The sequence below is a fragment of the Desmodus rotundus genome, chromosome 11, assembly GCF_022682495.2.
Source record: "Desmodus rotundus isolate HL8 chromosome 11, HLdesRot8A.1, whole genome shotgun sequence".
Classification (NCBI taxonomy): domain Eukaryota; kingdom Metazoa; phylum Chordata; class Mammalia; order Chiroptera; family Phyllostomidae; genus Desmodus; species Desmodus rotundus.
Window position 1 is genome coordinate 63,928,510 of NC_071397.1, and position 23,188 is coordinate 63,951,697.

The 23,188-nt window shown below is 44.0% G+C and overlaps 1 protein-coding gene across 4 annotated transcripts in view; it reads right to left on the reverse strand.

Moving 5' to 3' along the window:
* Positions 1 to 20,980, reverse strand: part of FYN (FYN proto-oncogene, Src family tyrosine kinase) — a 201,274-nt gene extending 180,294 nt beyond the window's left edge. For all 4 annotated transcript variants that reach the window (XM_053913819.1, XM_053913818.1, XM_053913814.1 and 1 more), the window contains exon 1: positions 20,522 to 20,980. The gene's annotated coding sequence lies outside the window, so the exon portion shown is untranslated. The remainder of the gene's footprint in view (positions 1 to 20,521) is intronic.
* Positions 20,981 to 23,188: the final 2,208 nt, after the last annotated feature.

Genomic DNA, 23,188 nt, shown 5'->3' on the forward strand with positions numbered 1-23,188 from the left:
ATTGTCTAAGAGTGAAATTCACGTGGCGGCCCCATCTAGAATGAAGAGTGGCATCGGTTTTTAAAGCCACGCATATCTTTCTTAAACAAAGGCTGCGTTTCTGAAAAGTTGGGAATAAATAAATTTTGGTCATGAAATATTTCAAGTGAAAAAGAGGCACATTTTATTTAAATGACTCCTTCATTTTCTTTAAAAAATCATTTTTTAAAAATTGACCAATTATTTTCCTACATTATCTTTATTTGAAATCTAGATGTTTAGACTATTCAAGTTTTAAGTTTCCAAGGCTTAAGGCAGGATAGGTCCCTCCATCCCCGTGTGTGTGCAGATGACGGGTGTGCACATACAGTTATGCAGACATTTTAAATAGTTGCCTTTGTATCAGTTGTGGGCTTGTGGGCATTAGGACATGTTCCATGCTTTTATTTTTTCTGCTGAAGTAGTGCTGATGTTTTGTTTGAGAAACATGACTTAAGTGACCCAGATTCCTCAGGTTAAAAGCTGATACATAAATGTTACAAATTTGTGACCCACCGGAGGAACAGAAACTAAAGGGCAAAGCCTTGATCAAGAGAACGGCAGTAGTACCCCGCTGTCGATGGTTTTACTTTATTTGGTTTCGGTTACCTTTAGTCCTAAAATATTAGATGGAAAATTACAGAAAAGACAGCTCATAAGTTTTACATTGCACACTGTGCTGAGTAGCATATGACATCTTCCTCTTTCTAGTCCGGGGTGTGAATCATCCCTTTGTCCAGGGTATCCGTGCTGTATACATTCCCCGCCCGTTAGTCACTTAGTAGCCGTCTTGGGTATCAGATCAACAGTGCTCGTTGTGCTCAAGTAACCCTCATTTTACTTAGTAATGACCCCAAAGCTCAAGAGTAGTGGTGCTGGCAACTCACATATGCCCAAGAGAAGACATGAAGTGTATGTGTGTACAGGAAGGAACATAGGGTTTGGTACTCTCCGTGGTTTTAGGCATCCATTCAGGGTCTTGGAATGTGTCCCCTGAAGATAAAGGGAGACACTGAACTCCCGGCTATTTAGATCAGATCAAATCTCCCATCTTTGGGAGAATATAGAACAATTTTTATTTTTTGAGAAAAGTCTAAAAATAAAACTGAGAAGCCCTCAACTTTGAGCCAGCGCCCACCGCGTCCATATTTCCAGATGCCTAGGGGACATCTCAAATAGGCACTTACCAAAGGCACCTTATGACTGGACAGAGCAGGCAGAGGGGGTAACAAGACACAGTCAAAGGGGCACAGCCCCTTTGTCGGAGGATGTCAAGAGGCTGGATAATGCTACAGGACAGAGTGGTGGGTTAGAGGATGGTGGTAGGCTGGTGGAGGCGGTACGTCAACTAAGGAGTCAGCCAGTTAGGGGCATACTTCTGCTTCCTCTGACCAGTGTATTTTCAACCCACCTCTCTCCCAGGAAGGGACAGAAAAATAGACGTGGTCCTCAGCATAGTCCTGGGCTTAGCGTCATCATTCCAGTCTCACTAACCCTGCTGGGTCAGTATACTTTTCTCCTAATTGGTCTACAGGGCCCAGCACAGAAATCACCTTTTCATTTTTGTTTTCTTTGGTTCCACGTCTACACAGAACTAGATTTCTTCTCCTCTCTCTTGTAACAGCACCTTATTTACTACCTGTTTCAGTCTCCCCTGCTCGAGTGCCAGTCCGTCTGGCCAGGACACACTGAGCACAGTGCCTGCAACACAAGGGGGACTAGTGCCATCTCTGCCGGTCAAGGCGTGAGGGTGGGGAGGGGCTGTGACAGAGTAACTGATGAAGACATAACTGACAAGAGGGAAAACGAGGGAACTGCACTGAATCGAACCCACCCCGCTCACTCCTATTGCAGGTAGCAGTAGGGGTGTGTGTTGGGGAGAAAGGCTGTACCCACACATCACACAGAGCATAACCACAGCCAGAAGATGACCTTCTCTTTCCAGTTAGTCCCATGCCTTCAGCTATAAATTAACAATAATCCAATCTGACTGGAGATTTTGCTGTTACTTTCAATATTCCCCAGTGTTTCCTGTTTTATTTCAAAATTGTGATTGAGAAGCCAAGATTCAATACATTAGAGCCATAATCACATCTCATCTGTGGTGAAGGAGATTTAAAGGGATCATGACGAATCCAAGATTTAAATCATGGTTTGAATTTTGTTTAACTATTTTATGAAAAGGAAGACTCAGAGAGAAATGTGGTGTACTTTTCTCTTGCTACAGATCGTCTCTATTCCCAATTCAACACTTTTTACTACTTGCAAAAGATTTAAAATATTCATTGATCTGCCGGAAAAACATCTGCACATTACTAGACACGTCTTCACATATTCACATCTGAATGGCTTCTTTCTGCTCCAACGATCATAGCTCTATTCAACCAAAACTGAAGTGAGAACCTCAGGACTATACGTGGTGTGAGGTCAGTGGTGACTGAGGATAACACAGTCATTTGATAGCAACTTCTCTATCAAGTGTGTCAACAGGGGCTGTGTTTCTTCAGTTATTCTTAACTTAGGACCCAAGGCACAAAAAAGACCAGGCAGGGCCAGACTCTGCCACAATTCCAAAGAAAGCTGAGACACACACAGAGTGTACACAGAAGCTCCTCAATGTTCTCTGGAGAAGGGGTGGCCCCTGGCTCCCTGCCTGAAGCCCAGGAACAGGCCACTCTCACAGTGGCCTCCCAGATGCCTCCACAGCTGCACAGACACGAAGTGCAGTGTTTGGGACCGTCCATGCTCAGGGTCACCACAACCTTTTGTGTGCCCAACAGTTGGGGCAAACCCTGGAGACAGGACCCAGCTCAGACAAGGCCCTTTGTTGTGGGTATTCCTCATTGCCCTGTTTCCCCCAAGACAAATGTATTTTCCTCTAGCCCTTCATTCTGGCCCTAGACTAGCTCATTATCCTGTGTCCCCCTGCAAACACAAACCTTCTAACAGGGTTTGAGATGGCAGCACCTGAAACCTCTTCTCCCATCTTGCCCACCCTGGTAAAGATGCGGTGAGTGACAAGTGCACATTCAAAACGGGGCAGAGCACAGGGCAGTGGCAAAGTTGGTAACATATCAATGCCACCCAAGGGAATACTCAGCACATTGACATCGTGCTGAAGGAATTCAGAGAAAAGGGTGTAGTCTGGGACAGGATGGCTGGGGAACATCCTCAAGTCTCCCACATTGCGAGGACACCCCTGGGCTTGGCCAACGTCGTACATAGTTTGTCTCACTGCCTTATTCTTCCTTCTTTTGTATAAATATTCATTTACCTCACTGAAAAGGTAACATATGCTCATAGAAAACCTGAACCCCTAGTATGACGATGGTGCCTTTCCCTCCTGGCCAGATCTAAAAAAAAATTTTTTAACTTTATTTTTATTGTCGACACTAATACAGATGTCCCCATTCCACATCCCCCCTTTGCCCACCTGCTCCCAGCCCCTGCTCCCATACACATGTAAGTGGTAACACTCTCCTTGCAGCACCTCCATCTTGCATGTCACGACTGAGAGCACATATAGTTGACTTCTGATAGAAGCGAGGCAAACAAGAAGGGAAGGCATCCCAAATATGACGATGTACCCAGTACAATTAGCCGCAGGGTCTTTTTCAATTAACTAGTAAGTGCAAAATGTAAGCTCTACCACCTAAGGGTGTGTCTCACCACTGACCTATAAATTCTCACCACTGACCTACAAATTCTGTGTTTTAGAACACAGAATTTTGGTCCATAGCCAGAGAGGAAGCAGTTGGCTTGGAAACCAAGTTCCATTCCTAGCTCTGCTATTTATCTGCTGTGTGAATGGGTGCAGGGAAGGGGGTGCAGCAAGGGTCACATATCGAAAAACCCACAGTGGCCAGGCCAGCAGGTAGAATAAATGAGTAGAGCAGGTACAAGGGAGCCGGGGGGAGCTGAAGAGCCCTCCCCGTGCCGAGGACAGCTGCAACGCTGCTTGGGCAGGCTGTAGTCAGGAGAGATGGCAGACTTAGTTTTGCCAGAACTTCCAATTTTTTTCAAGAGAAGCTAGAAATCTCAGTTATTATACAAAACTGTGCAATTTTAAAGTGCTAGTTTAAATTTTAAAATGCACCATGTGGGCCAACCGAACATAAATGAAGGCATTATCCACTCCATAGGCTGGTTTGCTACTATCTTTATATAAGAGATATTCTGTGGTTTCTCCTGCTTTTAAGCAGGAAGTCGACTGCGATCTTCCCTCTGCTCAGGGTTTATTTAAGAGCACAGAAGGGGTTTCTATTATCATATAACAAAATAATCCAAATACATTAAGATGCAAAAAGCAGGGTAACATGATCCATTTCTCCCCTTTTAACCAGAATTTACATACATGCTCATACATGGGCTTGATGTTTGGGAGAATTGTTTGAAGTGCATACTTAGTCATGTTACCTTCTAAATAAACAAAAGAGGAAAACTGTAATAGCCTTGGAGGATTAGGGTGAGACCAACTGGATCAAGTTGTGGGGCACAAGCCTGGCCGGAATGGCTCTGATTTTTAAACAAATGCTGGGTAGAGACAGGAGTGTAGACAATGCCTCTCAAGAAGCTCTGCTACAGAGAGCAGCAGAGAAGTGGGGCGGTTGCCAGAGGAGGAAGCAATGAAGGTGAAGATAATGTATTTTTAAAATTGATGAAATTACAAATGTTTGTATGTTGATAGAATACATCATATCAAAGCAAATAAACGAATCTGAGTACCAACTGAAGAAAATATGTCAGCAAAACACTAGAGAGTGGTGGGAGCAGTGAAAATTTTATCAGTAAGAGCTAAGAAGCCAAGATCTAGTAATACAGGTTTTTCCTAAACAAGAAGTCAGGGGGAAAAATCTTTACTACAACACACATTGTCCCATATTTTATACTGTGCCATTTCTGTATTTGTCCCTTTTAGCCTACTTCTAGCAGTCTCTCTTTGCTAAAATACATTAGTTGCCATGGAAACGATGTCATAGTGTGTGGAACCATTTACTGTCCTTAGAAAGGCATTCATGATGAAATTGAACAGTGGCATGTTTAAAAAAGAGACCCAGCAGAAAGCAGTTGTGTAAGAACAGAAGATCTCAAAATCATGACTGCAAAGTAGGTATTCCTCTACCACCACCATCGTCTGTCCCGGTTTCCCCCAAATCAATCAGAGAAGCATTTTCCTCCTCATGTACACCAAATGAACCTAAAACAAAATCTCTGACCTGTTAGGGAAAGCAACAGACTCCCTAAATTTCACACAAAATCTCTGACCTGTTAGGGAAAACAATAGACTCCCTATAATTCACACCTACTTCCCTGGCCTGGAGACTAGAGAATCAGAATGGTTTGCAGGCATCACAACACCTCTGCTACTGGGGAGGATTTAGTCCTGTGACACATTCTGCTGTCCAACTTTGTTAATAGAGATAGAAATAATACGTAGGACATTGAGATTTGGACTTGAATTTCCTTATTGCCATAGATTAGCAAGACACTACATGTTCATTCCTTTGAGAAAATATATTTAGCAGCTCTCATGCGCAATAGTGGCAAAGAAAACTGACAGGCAGGGTACGTGTTCCCTAGAAGCTAAGATCCATTGGGCCAGGTGGATGCGGGTGGGAGCATGAAAAGCTGGACTTCATGTAACAGGAAGTCAGTGAGGGGTTTTACCCAGCAATGTGATCTCACATAGATTTTAAAGAGCTCACTCAGCTGTTGTGGGAGTGGGACTGGAAGTCAACAATAATGGAAGGCAGAGCCATAACGTTAGCAGAATAGTCCAGACCAAAAAGGATGGTGCAAAGCAGATGGAGAAATGTGATCTGTAGCTAGGGTAACCTTACTCCTTGGCTTGTTTGTGAAAATGCTGGATTATACCTATTGTTGTAGCAGCCAGTTGGGTTCAGCACTTATCCAGATTTTTTTTAAACCAAGTATTATTGCTAAGAGTTGCATTAAAATGCACCAAGATTGGTGCATATACACTTGCAGCTTCAGCCATAGTCTTGCCTACCAAGGGTAAGATAACTGCACGGTGAAGAGAATTTTCACCTTAACATGTAATGAAATCTGAAAGGCGAGCAATGGCAATCCATCTTTTTTTTTGTCCTTTCCAACCTTGGCTTAAGTAAACACCCCCTTTCAAGGACAACACACGGGATGCTCACCAATAAAACTAAAAGCACTTGGACTTGAGCAGCTAAGGCCAGCTAACTCCTCCCAGTCTGAATTCTACCAGACTCTGGATGCTATTGGCCAGCTGCGCCATGACCCGTGCCGCAGCCTGAGACACGCAAAACTCCAGGCAGAGGGATCAACAGGAATCACTGGACGTTACAGGTGAGGTGTACGTGAAATATTTGCGGAAACAGGCCTTCTCAAGAAGACCGGTATGACGGCTCTCGTTACAGTGTTTCTGTCGTTTATTAATAGTGCTTATTATGGTGCTTTACTTTGCAATCTCCATTTTAGCAGCGATGAGCTAAAAAAAGGCAAAGTTAATGAAAAACTGAGTACCAAATTTCTGGTTTTTGGGAAAGGTGACGATGAACGTTCACCGACACAAAGTGTTTATTGATATTTATTATCCACCATGAAAGCCATAGTGCCATCATTTAAGACATAAACCCAAAGCCACCAATCTGCTCAAGAGCAGCAGCAACTACTCCAATTGCTACTGGTCACTGCAACAGGACTGTGCCCGAGGACGACATTCAACCCGTGCAGCAGCGGGAGATTCGCTAACAGAGCCCTCTAGGGAACACGACTTTTCTTTTAGATGAAATGGCTGCTTTCCTGTTGACTCTGCTTAATTTTGAGTTTAGATTTTTGTACATGTATAGAAACTGAAGTGATAGCTTTAATGTATTGGTTTTATTAGCGGAAGAAAAAATGCACGAACAGTTAAGTGATTCCAGCTTTACACTAGTATTAACAGGTATTTTAAACAGAAAGATTAATCAATTCCAATAATAATTTGACTTTTTTATTTCTTGAGACAAAAATAAAGCTTGCAAAAATAAAGATTCATTCTGTCACTGGTAAAATATTTCGTGTTATTGTGAATACTACTATAAATTGTGAAAAGTAATACAAGAGATGAAATTATTTGTTTTTGCAGTGTCACACAAATACAAGTTTTGTGATGCTAAAAGCAACTGTCCTCACTAAATGAAGACACCTATGGTAAAAAAAAATTACTTGGAACTGGGTATAGCATATGCATGATTCATAACTGCATTCAAACAAGTAGCTATATCCTTCCAAATGCCAAAGAAACTGTATGTGCAGATGCAGAAATTGACAGACAGTTAGAAAAGCTGAACTACAAAATTTTGGGGACAGTGTTTTGTTAAAACAAAAACACCCACTTCAGCATGGTAGTACACGCCTTCTATTTTGCTGCCTGTCGTCATAAACCAGATTTTAGCACTGTTTGAGAAATGACTCTCTAAATCCACACAGGTGTGCCATAAAGGTATGATAGATGGATTCCATAAAGTTTGGGTGCATTCTCTTCCAAAGCAGTTATAAATCTTTGATCAAAGCAGGGCCACTTCAGCTTCTAAAGCCGTTAGCCAATTGCAGTCATAGACAACAAAGCAAAGGACGAACTGAACACACTAAGTTATGAGAACTCTAGCAGTAACCAAGATTCAATTCTGCAGCTGCACTGTTCTGGAGAGTTAAGTGGCGGTGATCTTCTGATGGTGCTCCTAGTGTTAAATGAATACATTCATATTCCATAGAAGGATGGAGTGAAGTTACAAAGCTCTATGATTTTGTGTCATCTAAATGTGATAACACATTTGAAAGGACCATAGAGGAACTAATTTTCATAGGTGTCTTTTAAAAATACTTACTGAAGGTAAGAATCCTGAATGGGGGTAAAAAGACCTGTGATGATATTTGGACTAAAATATTCACAAATTTCAATATAAAAAAATGTCCGAGAGAAGTCTCCATTTAGCAGAATTTGCTCTCAACCTAAGTGTATCTCTAGAAAGTTATTTTCTCAGTTAAAAATATTATGATATGTACATAAATGCCAATTGAACATAGTAACAGTTTCAAATATTAACTATAAAATACAACTTTGAAGGAGATTATGGGCAACTTTATGAAGGAATTAAAAACAATTCATTCTTCATTAAAAATAGCAGCGGCATGAGCACTAGAGTCACACAGAAAAACTGAGTGAGGTGAGTGCATATCTACCGAGAACAGTTAGTCTTATGTTCTTTTTAATGATTAGATAATCTTTACAAAAAGTTTTGTTTTGCTCTAATGTATGTGGACATGTTTTTAATTTTTAGAAATTTTATTTTGAGATTTGAATAAAACTATTTCACAGGCCCAAAATATTATAAACTGATCTGTCAGTTAATAAATCAACATTTTAAAAAATTCTATAATTTTAATTATTTTAGGATTCCTTTCAGTCAATGTTAGGGCCCCCCATCTCTAGCTCTCTTGGCTCCCACTGACAGATAAGGGAAAATATAAAACATATTTACATTTCGAGACAACGTGCTCAAAACGTCACAGTAGTTTTCTAGTAGGAAAATACGAAAGCGGTATCACAACAGGCAATGTCCCACCTCACTCCACCCTGCCAAATGGATGCTTTTTAAGGCAAGACTCAGGATTTCTCTGCCAAAATTACTAGGCACTTTAAGAAACAGCAGGTTTGAAAACATCTTCTTAAATGCAGTATCACCCTAGTATGAATGTCAAAGAGAAATGAAAGGTAATTGAAAAGAGCTAACTGGTTTTTCCCCCTCTCTCTCATTTGAGTGTTCTAGTAACTACTTATGAATTATACTTGGAAATGAATCCTTTCATAAACTCAGGCTTTATTTAGTCCATGAGGATGGAATAAAAACGAGGAGCTGTTCCCCTCATAGTCAGCGACTACAATTGCTAGTATTCACCCTGATGCCTTTAAAATGTGGAACTTTTAAAATGTGGAAGGATCACACCCCGTGAAAATTCTCTTCTTGCCTCCAGCATCACAGGATGCTCATGAGAGAAAGGCCTGAAATTCTAACGCTTTCCTGGGACCTGAGACTCCATGGCAAATGAGGTCCTTCCTTCCAGGGTGTTGGGAAGAACTGCCTCTTACTAAACACTGAAGAGCCCAAATCTCCACTATACTTTGGAGTATCTGGTGGACAACTCGGCTCCCTGAGAGGACAGATCATTCCACTTCTCCAAGATGAACCTAGCATAGGAATGTTAACCACGATTTACTCAAAGGAAAAAGCATACTATGACAATACAAGTAAATCAATTTGCTGCCATCATCAGCAGCAGCAGCCGTGATCATATTAAAACACAGCTCAAATGCAGAGTGGCAGGTTTGAAATTTATACGTACTACTCAGCTGTAGGCAGAAGATGTTATTTCACTGCATGTGGTTGACTTGACCTTGATCGTGACCATTACATTTCTACTTTTGATAGGAAAACAATCTTGCTATTTCCAGATAACTTAATTTCTTCAGATTTAAAATTTTAGTTGCTTCAGGGCAATTAGTCAAATTAAATGCATCTCAAACTGCCTGTGGCTGTTTCTTTCCCTTTTGCTCCTTCCCCCCAGGGGAAGATGATAGGCTACCACAGGATGGGCACAGAGCCTGGTCCAAGTTCTGCCTCCAAGCCCTCACTGGCCTCCTCGAGGTGTCCCATCTCTGTCTTCGAATGTTGGCCTGGTTCTGCTGATGTGACTGGTGGATACGTGCGGCATGATCCCAACCTGCCTTCAGCAGTGAGGCAGGCGCAGTCCATTCTGCGCCCTCTTCATTCTGACCTGAGGCCTCTCCCACCCAGCTCCCTTAGTACCTCCACATCTGCCTGCGGGGGCTGCAGGACCATGAGGGTTTCTCTATGCCACATGCAGGCACTGGGGAACTGTGAGGGGACATCATCTCAGGGCTAGTTTCTGCCTAAACGTGCCCCGTTGTAGGGCGCACCACAAGGTGCTTTCTTTCCAGAGTTCCAAACAGGACACAGGGTTCAAGTGCTGCCAGCAAGCAGATTATCCTCCATCCCCCTGGAGTGGGGGATCCCAGTGACCCATTCATTTCTCATCTCTAGTCTCATCCAAATCTCTACCCGCTCCATTCTCCGACCCAGGAAGGTACTTCCTCTTTCCGGCAGCCTCCCTCCTGCATGGCTTATTGTACAATATATGCCAGGCCTTCTGAGATCTGGCTCCTTGAAATCCACAAATCATTTTTCTTCTAATAAATTTGCCTCTTAAAGGAAGGCCTGGGCTAACTCTGATCTCTGAAACATGTTTCAAGTGCCTGTTTTGAAAGCCCAAAGCTGAACAATGTCTTCTTTGTCCTAGACTCTAGTCTGCCCTCCCCCTGAAGTAATGGCATCCTCAGCCTCAATGAGGGAGACTCCTGGGGCGACAAGAATTGGGAGAAAGAGAAAGTAAATTGAATACCAGTTCAAAATATTATCCCCACTAAATCAGCTGGTCATAATGCAAGGTCTCAGAGGTCCCAGAGCACTCATCCAGGATTTTAAGAAGCACAACATACAAACAGGTCATTCTAAAACAGGGGTCCCCAATCCCTGAGCAGGACGGTACTGGTCCCTGGCCTGCTAGGAGCCAGGCCACACAGCAGGAGGTGAGCGGCGGGCTAGCAAGCCTGAGCTCTGCCTCCAAAGAGGGCCTAGACTCTTAGTTTCTTGACTTCTTTATATCTAATGTCCTGACCTCTATTTTTTAAGTAGAGGTCCATTCAATAGGAAGCCACCTTTGTTCAGTATCATTTTGGAACCCTCCATTTCCCTGGGTTTCCTCTTGCTAGGGCCTTCTCACCTTTGTCTCTCCCAAGTGAAGATACAAATAATAATAATAATAATTAAAAAAAAAATTATTAACTGGATGTATAACCTTGGGCCAGCCACAAAAATTCTCTACGCATTGGATTCCTCGTATCAGGAATTAACTAACAACCTAAGGCATCATTTATTAGGAGGTAATTGAGGGACATAAATGTTCAATGCCAATGAATGAGGGGACTAGGGGAATCTTCCCGGAGTTGGAATTCCAACTGGGCTTTGAGAAATGGATAGAATTCTGAGGGAAAGAAGGGTTAGGGGATTCCAGAAGGAAAAAAAACAAACAAAGGCTAAAACACATATTCCATATTAATGGTATTTAGATTGACATCTGGCAAATCAAGTGTTAAAGTAGTGGTGAATGAGGTGAGCCAACTATGATGAAGAATGTGGAGACACTGGAAGGCACTGAATGCCGGGCTGAGAAATTTGCTCTTTCTCCTGTTCACTGGGTTGTTGATAAAGGGACAAAGCAAAAGAAATTGGGATCGATATGAGCCAGCACATCCATTTTCACATGGATCAGCACTTCCTCACTCACTCTAGAAAATACAGGAATAACATAAAGGGAATTGTTTTATTTTCTTTTAGTTTGGGTTTTGTTTTTGTTTTGTTTTGCAACTGGAATTGTTATTTGCAAATCACAGGGGAGCCTGAAGGGCAATCAGGAGAACAGAGATCAGGCAAAGGTATATACAAAGGGCAGTCACAGAATTGACACTTTCATGTAGAGACAATGATAAAAGATACAGAATGACAGAATGCTAGAGTTCATAACTCAGAATCGGTAACTGAGCACCTATATCTGAAAACAATGAGGTGCTCTGTTTGTATTTCCAGGGTAGACAATAAACTACACAACAAAAAGGGGACAGCCTCCAAACTCTGCGAGCGAACAATAGAAACCATCAACAGAAATCAGCACTTTTTAATATCCTTATGGCATGTGCCCAGCTATCGGCAACATACCGTACAGTTCATGAAATGAAGTTAAAATTAAAATCGGATTTTATAAGCAACAGCATTTGAAATTGTTATTGCTTTAAATAGGTACTACAATGAGTGGAAATGAAGGAACTTGTTGGTATTTACTTGCCTTTTCAGTAGAATTTAAATTGGGCAGGATTTCACAGAAATACAGATTCAGGAACTTTTCTGGGGATTAGAGAAGAAAGGATTGAGAAAAGTGCCCTGGGCTTTGTTGTGGGAAAGGCGAGCTGGCTCATTTTTAATTTTCCATTAAAGCCCTACTTTTCAGTATAAAGCAGATGGAATCCTTATACAACTCCATGAAAAGCCTACTATTTTTGAGTACCTCAAAGATGGACGCTTTGAAGAAAATGAAAGTGTTTAGAATTCATCAGATAAAATCCCACCAGCACATTCAAAAGAAGCAGGTACTTATAAATCTTAAAAATACAAGGTAAGAGGTCTTTCTGTGATGGGTTTCTGATCCCCAGCCTCCTCTGGGTGCTGCTCCCTCTGGCTCGAGCTGATTGATGATTTCCCACCACTTCGTGGCCTGCTCCCATCGCAGTGGCTGAGACTCACTTTATTTGCTTCATTCCTCATCTCTTGGAAGCCATTCACATGTACAGAAAAGATTTCAGTGTTCAACCCTGCCCACCCCTTACTTACTACAGGAGAACAGGGCCTGGGAATATGCATTATGTAAGATCCTTAGAGGATATTCATGCACCCATGGCGCTAAGGCTCCTTCCTTATCAGCAGCTAAGACCGGGTTCAATATAGTCTGTTAGTCATTCTCCCAGGTGGATGGAGGAACAAGGGCTGATGTTTACTGTGTGTGGACTGTGAGGGACTGGGCTAGGTAGTTTATAATCTCATTTGGGAGACAGAACAAATTTAGTGTTAAGAGCAGAGAGTCTAGGGCCAGACTGACTGCCTGGGTTCAGATCCTAGCTCTGCTTCTTACTAGCTCTGTGATCCTGACTGAATCACTTAATCTCTATGTCTCAGTTTCCCCACCTATTAAATGGGAATAATAAGAACAGTACCTCATGAAATAGTGTTGGGTGTTGTGTTGGAAAACCAAACCATGAAAAAGATACAAACCTGACTTATAAAGAGCTCAGAAATCAGTAAAAAAAAAGAGCAATAGCTGACCACTGTCCTGCCCAGTCTGTGACAAGGGTGATAATGAGATGGTCACCAAGAGCCATGGGGACCCAGAGACAGGGCCAAAGAGGGTACTGCCCAGAAGGTAAGTCTTGAATGGGGCCATTAGAAGGAGTGAGATTTACACAGGGTTTGGTAAAGGTGCCTTTGTACCACCAACACTTAACACAGAAGGCAAGGAAACCTGAAAACAGGCAGGTAGCGCCCTGACTAGTTCAGCTGGTTGGGTGTCATCCCTCAAGGCAAAAGGTTGCCGGTTCAATCCCTGGTAAGGGCAGATGCTGAGTTGCAGGTTCGGGGCACATACAAGAGGCAAGTGATATTTCCCTCTCACATCAGTGTTTCTCTCCCTCGCTATCTCCCCCCCTTCCCTCTTTCTAAAAAGTAAATAGGTAAAGTCTTTTAAAAAAAGAAAAGAAAATAGGCAGGGAGTGTCCACAGCTTCGGAGCAAAAGCAGGCATGAGTTTAGGAGCCAGACAGACCTGGCTTCTCTAGTAATTAGCTGTGTGACAATGGGCAAGTTACCCTTCTGAGCCTCAGTCTTCCCATCTGACCAATGGGAATAATAACACCTGCTTCACAGGGTTGTTATGACCAAGTAAATTACTGTATGTAAAGCACTTAACAAGGCCTCTGAGGTCTAATAAAAGCAGTACGCATTATTACTTTTATGGTGCATTTAGAGAGGCATGAGCAGCTGCGGCTGCCATGGGTTTTTCACACCATCACAGAGAGAGGAATACAAGGCCAGAAAGAAGTAGCCCTCAGGAAAAGCCTTCTGAATTGAAGTAACTAATGGGTTAAGACTTTCCCATACTGTACTTTTTTCTCCAAAACTTACAGTTAGTAGGTACTTGATATACATTTGCCCAAACCAAGCAGGTGTTGCTTGAGGTCACAGGTCGACAAGGATGATCTCTGCTTCCTGAGAACACCCAGGGAGAGGACCCAGGTCTGCACCACCTCCAGAGGGAGGCACAGCGCAGGTCATTCTGGAAGCAGGCTGAGATGCACGGAAAAACGCTCTCGTCCAAATATTACGACTCAGAGCCTTATAAACATTGTTAAAGTTTCATGAGTCAGTAAGCATTATCTTTTCTTCCCATGTTTTTATTAGACCATAAATCCAGTTCAATTTATATCCTTCTAGGATTACTGTGTTCTAATCAAGTCCAGTGTGCCACTTATTCCTAAGTTATCTGTACTGCATGTCACCCAAGACCATTTGGATAATACTGTTTAGGCTACTTATGTGTTATAGTAGCTAAAAATTATGTTTCTTCAACTAGATACAGTAAAAAAAATTATATTCCTCTCAATAACCCAAATCACCTTTTTTATAGGAACCAAGTGCATGGAAGACATCACTTGTGGGGGTTTCCTACTGGGTAGTTCATTCTACCTTCAGAAAGTCATGAAGACATTTTGAAGTCCAGCTCAAGCGATCTACATTGTAAATAGTTTTAAATTCTGGTTATCCGAGTAAAACAAAGAGACCCTTTTAGAGGGCTACCCTCAAAGTGCTGTTGTTTTCTATTCTCAAGAATAAAAAAGGGTCTACATTTCTTAAGAAGACTTGCTAATAATGCTGTTTTCAATCATACTGTCTGAACTAATTTCCTACCTTTTCTCAATAATTCTTGATCCAGAATTGGCAATCATCCAAATCTCTTTCTAAAATATTCAAAATTTCCTTTTATGTACACAATACATTTTCATCCTCCCTTCCCTAAGGGGCATATATACTGCATGTATGTGTGTATATATGTGTGTGTCTCGTGTATACATGTGTGTATGTACACACACACACACACTTTAACAACAGCAGCAAACACACAGCTTTTCCTATATGAGGGGCACTATTCTGGGTGCTTTACATTTATTAACTCACGGACTCCTACAGCAAAACTTGAGGTAGAAACTATTATCCCCACTTTAAAGGTGAAGAAAGGGAGGCAGAGAGATTAGGTAACTTGGTCCCGCTCACGCAGCTGGGAGGGGTAGAACCAGGACCACACCCCAAATATGGTCCTGGGCTGAAGGGCTTGAAATCTGGCTCTCAGTGGTAACTCTGCCACCCTGGTTAAGTCTCTTAGCCCTCTGGGGATCTCTGGACATGCTGGACTACATGACCTCTAGAGTCCCACGCGGTTGTGTGTTCTGCAGGCTTTGATTCCTATTTCTGCCTTGGTCTGGGGAGCAGAGTGTTTCACACTTCTCTCCTCTATTCCCCTGATGCTGCTCTGCCTGGATTCAGAGATCTTTGGTGCTAAATCCAACCATACTTTTCATTCTTAATCTTGCTTAATCTCTAGGGCATAACCTTCTCCCCCTGGGAATAAAGGACATGTCTCTCCCAGGGCCTGCCCAATACCCGAGCTGCCCCTCTCCCATGCAGGGCCTGGGCTCCTGCCCCTCCTTCTCTGCTCCCAGGTTCGCTCTCAGCCCTGTCAGTCCTGTCTGCTCTCTACGCTCTCCCTGAGGGATGCTGCCCACATCCATGGCTTCAAGTATTTTGTAATTTGCTGTTAATAGATTTATATTTGAGTTTTAGTCCTCACTCCAGACCCTCTATTGAACTCCCTATGAGATACCTAGAGCTGGAAGTGCAAAGTGTCCATGATAAAGTCATTGCTTTACACACACTAGCCTTCCTTACCGAACTGCTGGTCTCAGTGTCTCTCTCCCCTCTTCTGCCCACCCCTGTCTATCTCACCATCTCTTATTCTGTCTCTTGTTCCATCCAAACCTTCATCTATTGCTCATCTGAGGTTCTACCTTCCCTGCATCTTGACTGCCTCTGGTCAATAGCCAATTGTGGCCAAATGATCCTTACAAATTAAAATCAGATGAAAGCAGTGTCTACACTTACACCTCTTAAATACATTCCTGACAAAGTACAAAACCACTCTCAGTTTTTCCTCTAGCCCTGCCTTCTCCCTCTGTCCATCTCCCTCACACCCACCCTGAACCCCTTGCAGTTCCCCAATAGGTCTGTGCGTTGGCCTTGTGGGCCACTCCTTCTGGGGCAATGGCCATCACGCAACAGTCAACTAGGCAACTCCTGCTCCCCAGACTCCTACTCTTCATCTCAAAGACATCTCCTCCTCCAGCCTTCTCTGCCTGGCCACCCCACTTTCCCACCTCTTTGTGGAGGTCATGCTCCCTCCTGTACGCTCCCTTGCTCCTGTGAGAATCACTAGAATCACAGCATTTATCATAGTGGTCAGAGACTTCCTCCTGCAGGTTAGTTCTCTGGGGCAGAATCACATCTCTTTGCCCCTGCATCATCTAGTTCAATGTCTGACAAATGGCAGATACAACGAATGAATGCTGCTGAATGAGAAATCTGTGGGACAATCCACGATCTCATAGAGATCTATCTGTGGGTCACTGGAAGAACCCAGCTTAACATAAAGAATCACACTGAGTAAAAGTATTTCCAGTATCAACATGCTGGGCTTTCCCATTTTAATATTTAATTTTATTTTCTGTTTTCTAGGTGAGCAATAGACGAGGGTCTAAATGGAAGGAAGGGAGGTAGGAATGAATATTTTATTTTTTACCTAAACATAAAGTCTTATTTCCCAACAATTTCAAAGCACTTACACCCTCCCCCCCTTATGGCATGTAACACATTTAATTAATATCATCATCATATCTGTATATAGTATTTTGCATATAGTGATTAAGAGCAAGCAAGGGCTTTGAAACCAAATTGAGCCTGAATCCTCGCTTGCCCACACACTGGCTACATGGTCTTGAGTTAGTTATTTAACTTCCTTTGCTTCAGTTTCCCATCTCTAAAGTGGGGATTAAAAATGAAACCACTTCATGTCATTATTGTTAGGATTAGAGTTTAAACAGTGCTTGACAGATGGCAAATGCCCAATAAAAGTTAGGTATTATTAATCATTTTTATCTCCTCCAGTAAGCAGACTGTGTGCTCCTCAAGAGCAAGCACAGCAGATGTATTCATTTCAGGACTATCTCCCAGTGCCTTGGCCACAGTGACACACTGGGCTAATGTTTTCAGAACAGATGAATGTAATGAACTGTTTATAGCAAAAACATGTACATTATTAAATATGATGACTAGGACAGACAGGACTGCTCCAACAACTTGGAGGCCTGTGCAGAACAGGGACATGCAGAACACTGACAGTCCACCCTGCTCACGGAACCTCCCTGCCTCCCGGTCACCGGTCAGGGCAGCTGTGTGCCGGAGACTGAAGAACTGGGCTGACTGGGGCCCCCTTCCCATTGGCATGACTGGGGCAAGAAGTTTCTTCTCTGGAATCTGGTTTATTTCCTCCTCCAATGAACAGAAGGTGGGGCTGTGATTTCTAAGCACCCCCTTAGCCACTTTGGCAGTCTCTAAAATCAACAGGTAAAAAACAAGGACAAGAAAGGTGCTACTGGAATTTAAAAATTAAAAAGAAACATATCAAAGGCAACATAGGGATTATCACATCACTATATTACAAGGGATTGCTGAGAGGGAACTGGCCAAAAAGCAAGATGTTTTGAAAGACGTTTGAAATGAAAAGATCTGAACTTGTAAAAGCAAAAGAACAAAAGCACTGATGGGTATAGGCTCTAGGTTTCAATTTAATCTAATTCTCATCAGCCTACAAACTCCTTGAGGGCAATGACTGTGCCTTCAAATATGGCAAAGCTGCTGGTCAAAAATACATTTCTTCTTGATCTTTCATCTGCTCACCTGGCTAGTCTGTATTTCCCAGGCTCCCTTGAAGGCCACAGAATTAGCTCTCTTGTAAAGAATGTAAGTAGAAATGATGGGGGTCATTTCCAAACCAAGGTATTTAAAAAGTGGGTGCACCCAGCTGAAAGCAGGTTACAGTGGAGCACTACGAGACAGATGATAGAGCATGGGGCCCAGCATCACCGCACGGAGGAAAGCCACCTCACCCACTGACCATAAATACCTGTTTTGGACTATTACATGAGGAATAATGAATGACTATTGTTTCTGAGACATTTTATTTTTGCAGGCCTACTTGTTATAGCTTCTAACATTGGCCTAATTAATGTAGGTGCCTAGCACATACCAAAGTCCTAACTCACATTTGTTGAGACAAGATGAATAAGACCAGGTTCCTTCTCTCAATGCTGATCAACTAACAATGTTAACAGACACATGCCAAACACAATGCCTGCTGCTGAAGTTTGAAAACAAAATTGGAAGCATGATGTGTTTGAAGGGGAAAGGATGAAGAAAAGCTTTACGGATGAGGTGACTTTTGAGCTGGGCCCCGAAGGTTAAATGGTGTCTGAGCAAATCAGATGGGGTTGGAGATTCCAGACCCAGAAGAAAGCACAGAGTAAAGGCACAGAAAGCCAAGTATACATTTGTTCACATTCAACCTTATTATAAAGTCTCTCTAACTTGGTCAACACAGTGAAAATTTACTGTGTACTGACTTTCCTTCCTGGGTCTGGCATCCAACAAACAACCCTTTGTTTTTTCAGTACACTCATTAACCCTTTTGGTTTTTTTAATATAAAAAGTCCCATGATGAACGTCCTTAGAAAGTACAGAAGTAAATGTTTAATGAATCTTAACAATTCTTTTCTAATAAAAATGTTTGAAAAACAAACGAGACATTTCTATTACTTGTAATAGTCACAGCCATGCTCTTAGGAATCATCTGTTTCAACCTACGTTTTGACATTATTGATTAAGCATGTAATAGTCACTGGCTTACAAACGGAACATTGAGCCTCCAGATTTACGTGAACATTTCTTGTTTTAAAAGGAACATCAAGCAAATGGTTAAGAGTTCAGTCAAAAGATTCTCTACATCCTTTGCTCATAGCTAAGTGCCTCCAAAACCTGAGATAGTTAACAAACCACTTCCTCCAAAAATCTGTGAGTCCCTTCCTCACAGTACCCATGGGGCAGGGACTCAGGAGAAAAAGCACAAAGGGTGGAATGTATTGTAGTCAGTTGGGTAGTGAGAGGAAGGATGTGGGCCTCTGCAGGCTACCCTGAAGTAAGGAAGAAACAGTCTCCACGGTGTTCCAAATACCAATTTAATGCTGTGATCAATGCCCCAGAAACTTGTTTAAATATAAGGACAAAGCAAAATTACAGGGCAGGCAAGATTTCATTTCAAAAGACTTCAGCACTCTGTAGACTTGAGAGAAGAAGCAAGTCAGGCTGCTCCCCTCATATCAAACACCAATTTAATTCTCTGATTCAGAAACAACTGTTTCTGCCTCCACATCAATTTATGCCACCTCAGCTCTTAGGACCTATGCCCCGAAAGAGAGGGCGTTAAAACAGCTGGGGGTGGTGGGTGGAGGGGTACCTTGAAAGTAAAGCAACTCTTAAGATGGCTGGAATCATTGCCCCCTTAAATCTAAGGAATACTGCAGCTGCCAGTCAACACTACCGGTCCATGAATACTGCAAAATGCTAGCACCTGCCACCCTGCATCTGGGGCCATTTATTCTTTGGTAAATGTGGCAGGAAAGACTCTCAGAGAGAAGATCAACTGCTTTATCTGAGAGAAAGGGAAGCCCCAGGGAAGAGAGACAAGAAGCACTGCGCCCATCCTTGGGTACTTTGTGCGGCTCCTCTCTGTGCACTGAAAGAGCTCTTTGTGTCACACACATACACACACACGCACACACGCACACGGAGAGTCTGTGTGATTTATTGGGGGAGGAGGGGCAAGAAGGGTTATTTTATTATCCCTCTTCTCACTGAGTCCCAGCAAATCTCCGCCCGGGCCCAAGCTCGGTGGCCTCTTTCTGGCCCAGTCCCCTCCGCCTGCGGCCGCAGAGATAAGAGAGGGGAGCCGACCAAACAAAAACAGTCATCGATCTAGGGAAGTAAAGAGGAAATCCAGCAAGCAGGGAAGGGAGGCAAAAGGAGATTGGGGGAGTCAGGGTGGGGAGTAGAGGAAGAGGATGAAGGCTCCAACACAGGGGACAGGGTGGGTGGGTGGTGGCACAGGAAGAGTGAACGGGAGGATGGGGGAAGTGCAAGGGAGGTGCCAGAAATAGGCAGGAGGATGCGATGGGGAAGGTGACGGCCGAGAGGTGGAGGAGTGGGGTGGGGAGGGAAACAGCAAGGGGCATCAATTATTAAGTGATTACATCATCCCTGACATTAAAACAACACACACAGCCCGGGTCCCCGCTGGGGGCCCCCGAAAGGAGGGCGGGGGCGGAGTCTGGGCCAGCCTTTCCTCTAAGCCAATTCCTATTCTCACCCCGCGCCCGCTCACGGGCGAGAAAATGGGTCCCTGCGCTACCTCTGGGCCGCAGCTCGCAGGGATGCCTCCGATTCCGCAGCGGAAAGACTCCGAGCGGGGCCAACTCCCTGGCAGCCCGGCGGGGCGCCCAGGAGGCGGCGGCGGCCAAGAGACTGCAGCGCGGGGCCCCACCGCGGGGGCAGCGCTGTGCTGGGGCGCCGGGCGGCTCGGGTCTCTGCAGCATCTCCGCGGCCTCCCACCGCGCATCCCCAGCCGCTTACCTGTGCGGCGCTCAGGCTCCTGAACCCATTCACATGGTCCTCTCTCCGCCCTCCTCCAGCGCGGCCCAGGCAGCTCGGGGGCCGAGGGGGCGGCGCCGGGTATCCCCGGCCCGGCGGCCGGATCCCTTTCCGGCGCAGGCGGCGGCCGCCGGGCGGTAAGGTGCAGGCGGCGGCTTTGTGTGCGCCCGGGGAGCCCTCGGAGCGCCGGGGGAAGCGCCGCGAGCGCGGACGGCGGAGGACGCGCGGCTCTTAGGGCAGCCTTGCCTCCGTTCCCGCGGTCGGCGGGCGGGCGGGCGAGTCTCCGCGGCCTCCGGCTCACGACGACCCCTCCTCCTTTCCCGCGGCAGCCCCCTCCCCTCCCGCACGGCTCTTGACAGATGGCGCAACTGCAACGAAGCTCCGCCGCTGCCGCGGCTGCTCGCAGCTACTCCCGCTGATGCTCCTGCCCCTCCAGCCCCAGCCCGGAGTGAGAAGGGGGCGGGACACACCCTAAGAGTGGCAGTCCGTGCTGCCCTATCAACGGATCCCCAGGGATCTTCGCGCTGCGACCATTGGTGTTGGGGCGGGGGCGGGACCGAAATGGGTGGGGCCACAGAGGGGGTTGAGCGTTACTGTGGCAGCCGGCATCCTGGCGTGTTGAGTGTGTTGAGAGGGGACGCGAGGTTGGAGGAGTTGTGTATGTGTGTTTAAGGATTGTGTGGACTTCTGAGGTAGTGAGTTAGGGTGGGAGAAGGATGGGGAAGAGTGAACTGCAGTTCCTGCAGCTTTGCGGAAGGCTGCAGCTGTCACTGCAGAAAGACATCTGCCATTCCCCCAAACCAAGGGGACCTGCCTGGAGAGAAAGGGCTATCTTGTCTTTCTGGTGTCTTTTTATTTGAAGGTAGAAGTATAAATTGGGGAAGTATTAGGGAGGTGAAAGCGTTTTCTCTGATCAAACTGAAGAGTGCAAAACAAAGTAGAATCTCATCACAGAACCCTGGAAAAGCTAAGAGGAGTTTGGGAACATACAATTAATATAATTAATAATAAGGAGGAGGAGGAAATTAGGATTAACTTACTGGCCTCTTATTTTGGTGGACACGCACATATGTTTATTTTCAAGAAAACACCTGGAGGATTTATTACTGAAATGGGGGGAGAGGGCGGAAAGGGCAGGCAGTGATTAAGAAATCTGCAATCACGAGTACAGATTTGTTTGTAGTTTTTTCCAAATCATGTTTAATTGTAGCCATTGGTTATCTTTGGCTTCTCATGACATTCAGCCTTCTTATGTCCCCCTCCCCCCCTTCACTGAGTCTGAGCTTTGGCTCAGATTTTCCTTGGTGGAATAATAGCCGGTTAAACATACAGTTGGGAGTGCATCAGTCTTTATTTCCTATCCAGCTTTTCTATGGCAGGATGTAAATTCATAAAAAGAAACACTTTGGCTTCCTGATTTTCTTCATAGATAATTCCTGTTTACTGAAAGTTCTGCTGTAAGGCATGCTCAGATTCATCCTCCTTAATGATTTTGGCAAGAACCCTCCCTCCCAGCCGCGCCTCCCCCCCCACCCCGCCCCCCGCAAGCGAATCTAATGTTCTGAGAAGTGTAAGTGAATTGGCTTCTGCTTCTGTGCTCAAAATCTATAACATTACTTTTCTTGCCCACTAATTTTTTAATTGTAGTTTAAAAGTGTCAGTCACTTTGATGAGTTTTTTCTTTTTTGTACACAATACTTTCTTTTCAAAAAGGTTGCTAACATATGTTAAGTAATCCCCACTTGGGAGGGGGTTAGGAAACTGAGCAAGAGAAGTTAGTAACTAAACTCGAGGTAATAGTGTAGTGTTGTTACTGTGTTTTGTTTTCTCCTTAAACAAAATGATAAATGAAATTATGTTTAAATTATGTGTCTGGTAATTCATTCCATAGTCTCCCCAAAATGGAACAAAAATTAGGACTAAAGATTTCCACAGAATTATCTCAAAAGAAGGAACTCTTCTTCCTCAGTACTAGCCTGCCATGGCTGTCCTAGGTTTATTTGAATGCAGTTGTCTACAGCAATGGTTCTCAAACCTTAGAGTGTATCAGAATGACCAGAAGGGACTTGTTAAAACACAGATTGGTGGGTCCCACGCCCAGAGGGTCTGATTCAGTAGGTTTGGAATGGGGCCCAAGAATTTGCACTTCTAACATTTCCCAGGTGATGGTGATTCTGCTGGTGTGTGTACCACACCTTGAGAACCACTGGGCTAGCACCGGGCTGTCCAATGCAGTGGCCACTAGTCACACAGGACATGTATTTAAGTATTCAAAATGTGGTTGACCTACAGGGAGATGTGCTGTAAATGTAATAGACATATGGAATTCCTGAGGTTTAGCATGGAAACATCTCATTTTTATATTTGTTACATGCTAAGAAGATAATAGTCTGAATGTCTCATGCTAAATAAAATATATTATTCAACTTAATTCACCCTTTTCTTTTGATTTTTTAATGAAGCAGCTAAAGAACTTAAACTAGCGTGTGTTGCTCATCCTGTGTTTCTCTGACTGCACTGGTCTAGAGTTGTTCTTGATTCCAGAGCGACAGTGCAACCGTTGAGAGCGCCTTGATGAGGAAATCATGTGTTGTCGTACAGAAAATGGGGAAATAGGAAAATGGATTCCATGCTACTTGTGTACAAAGA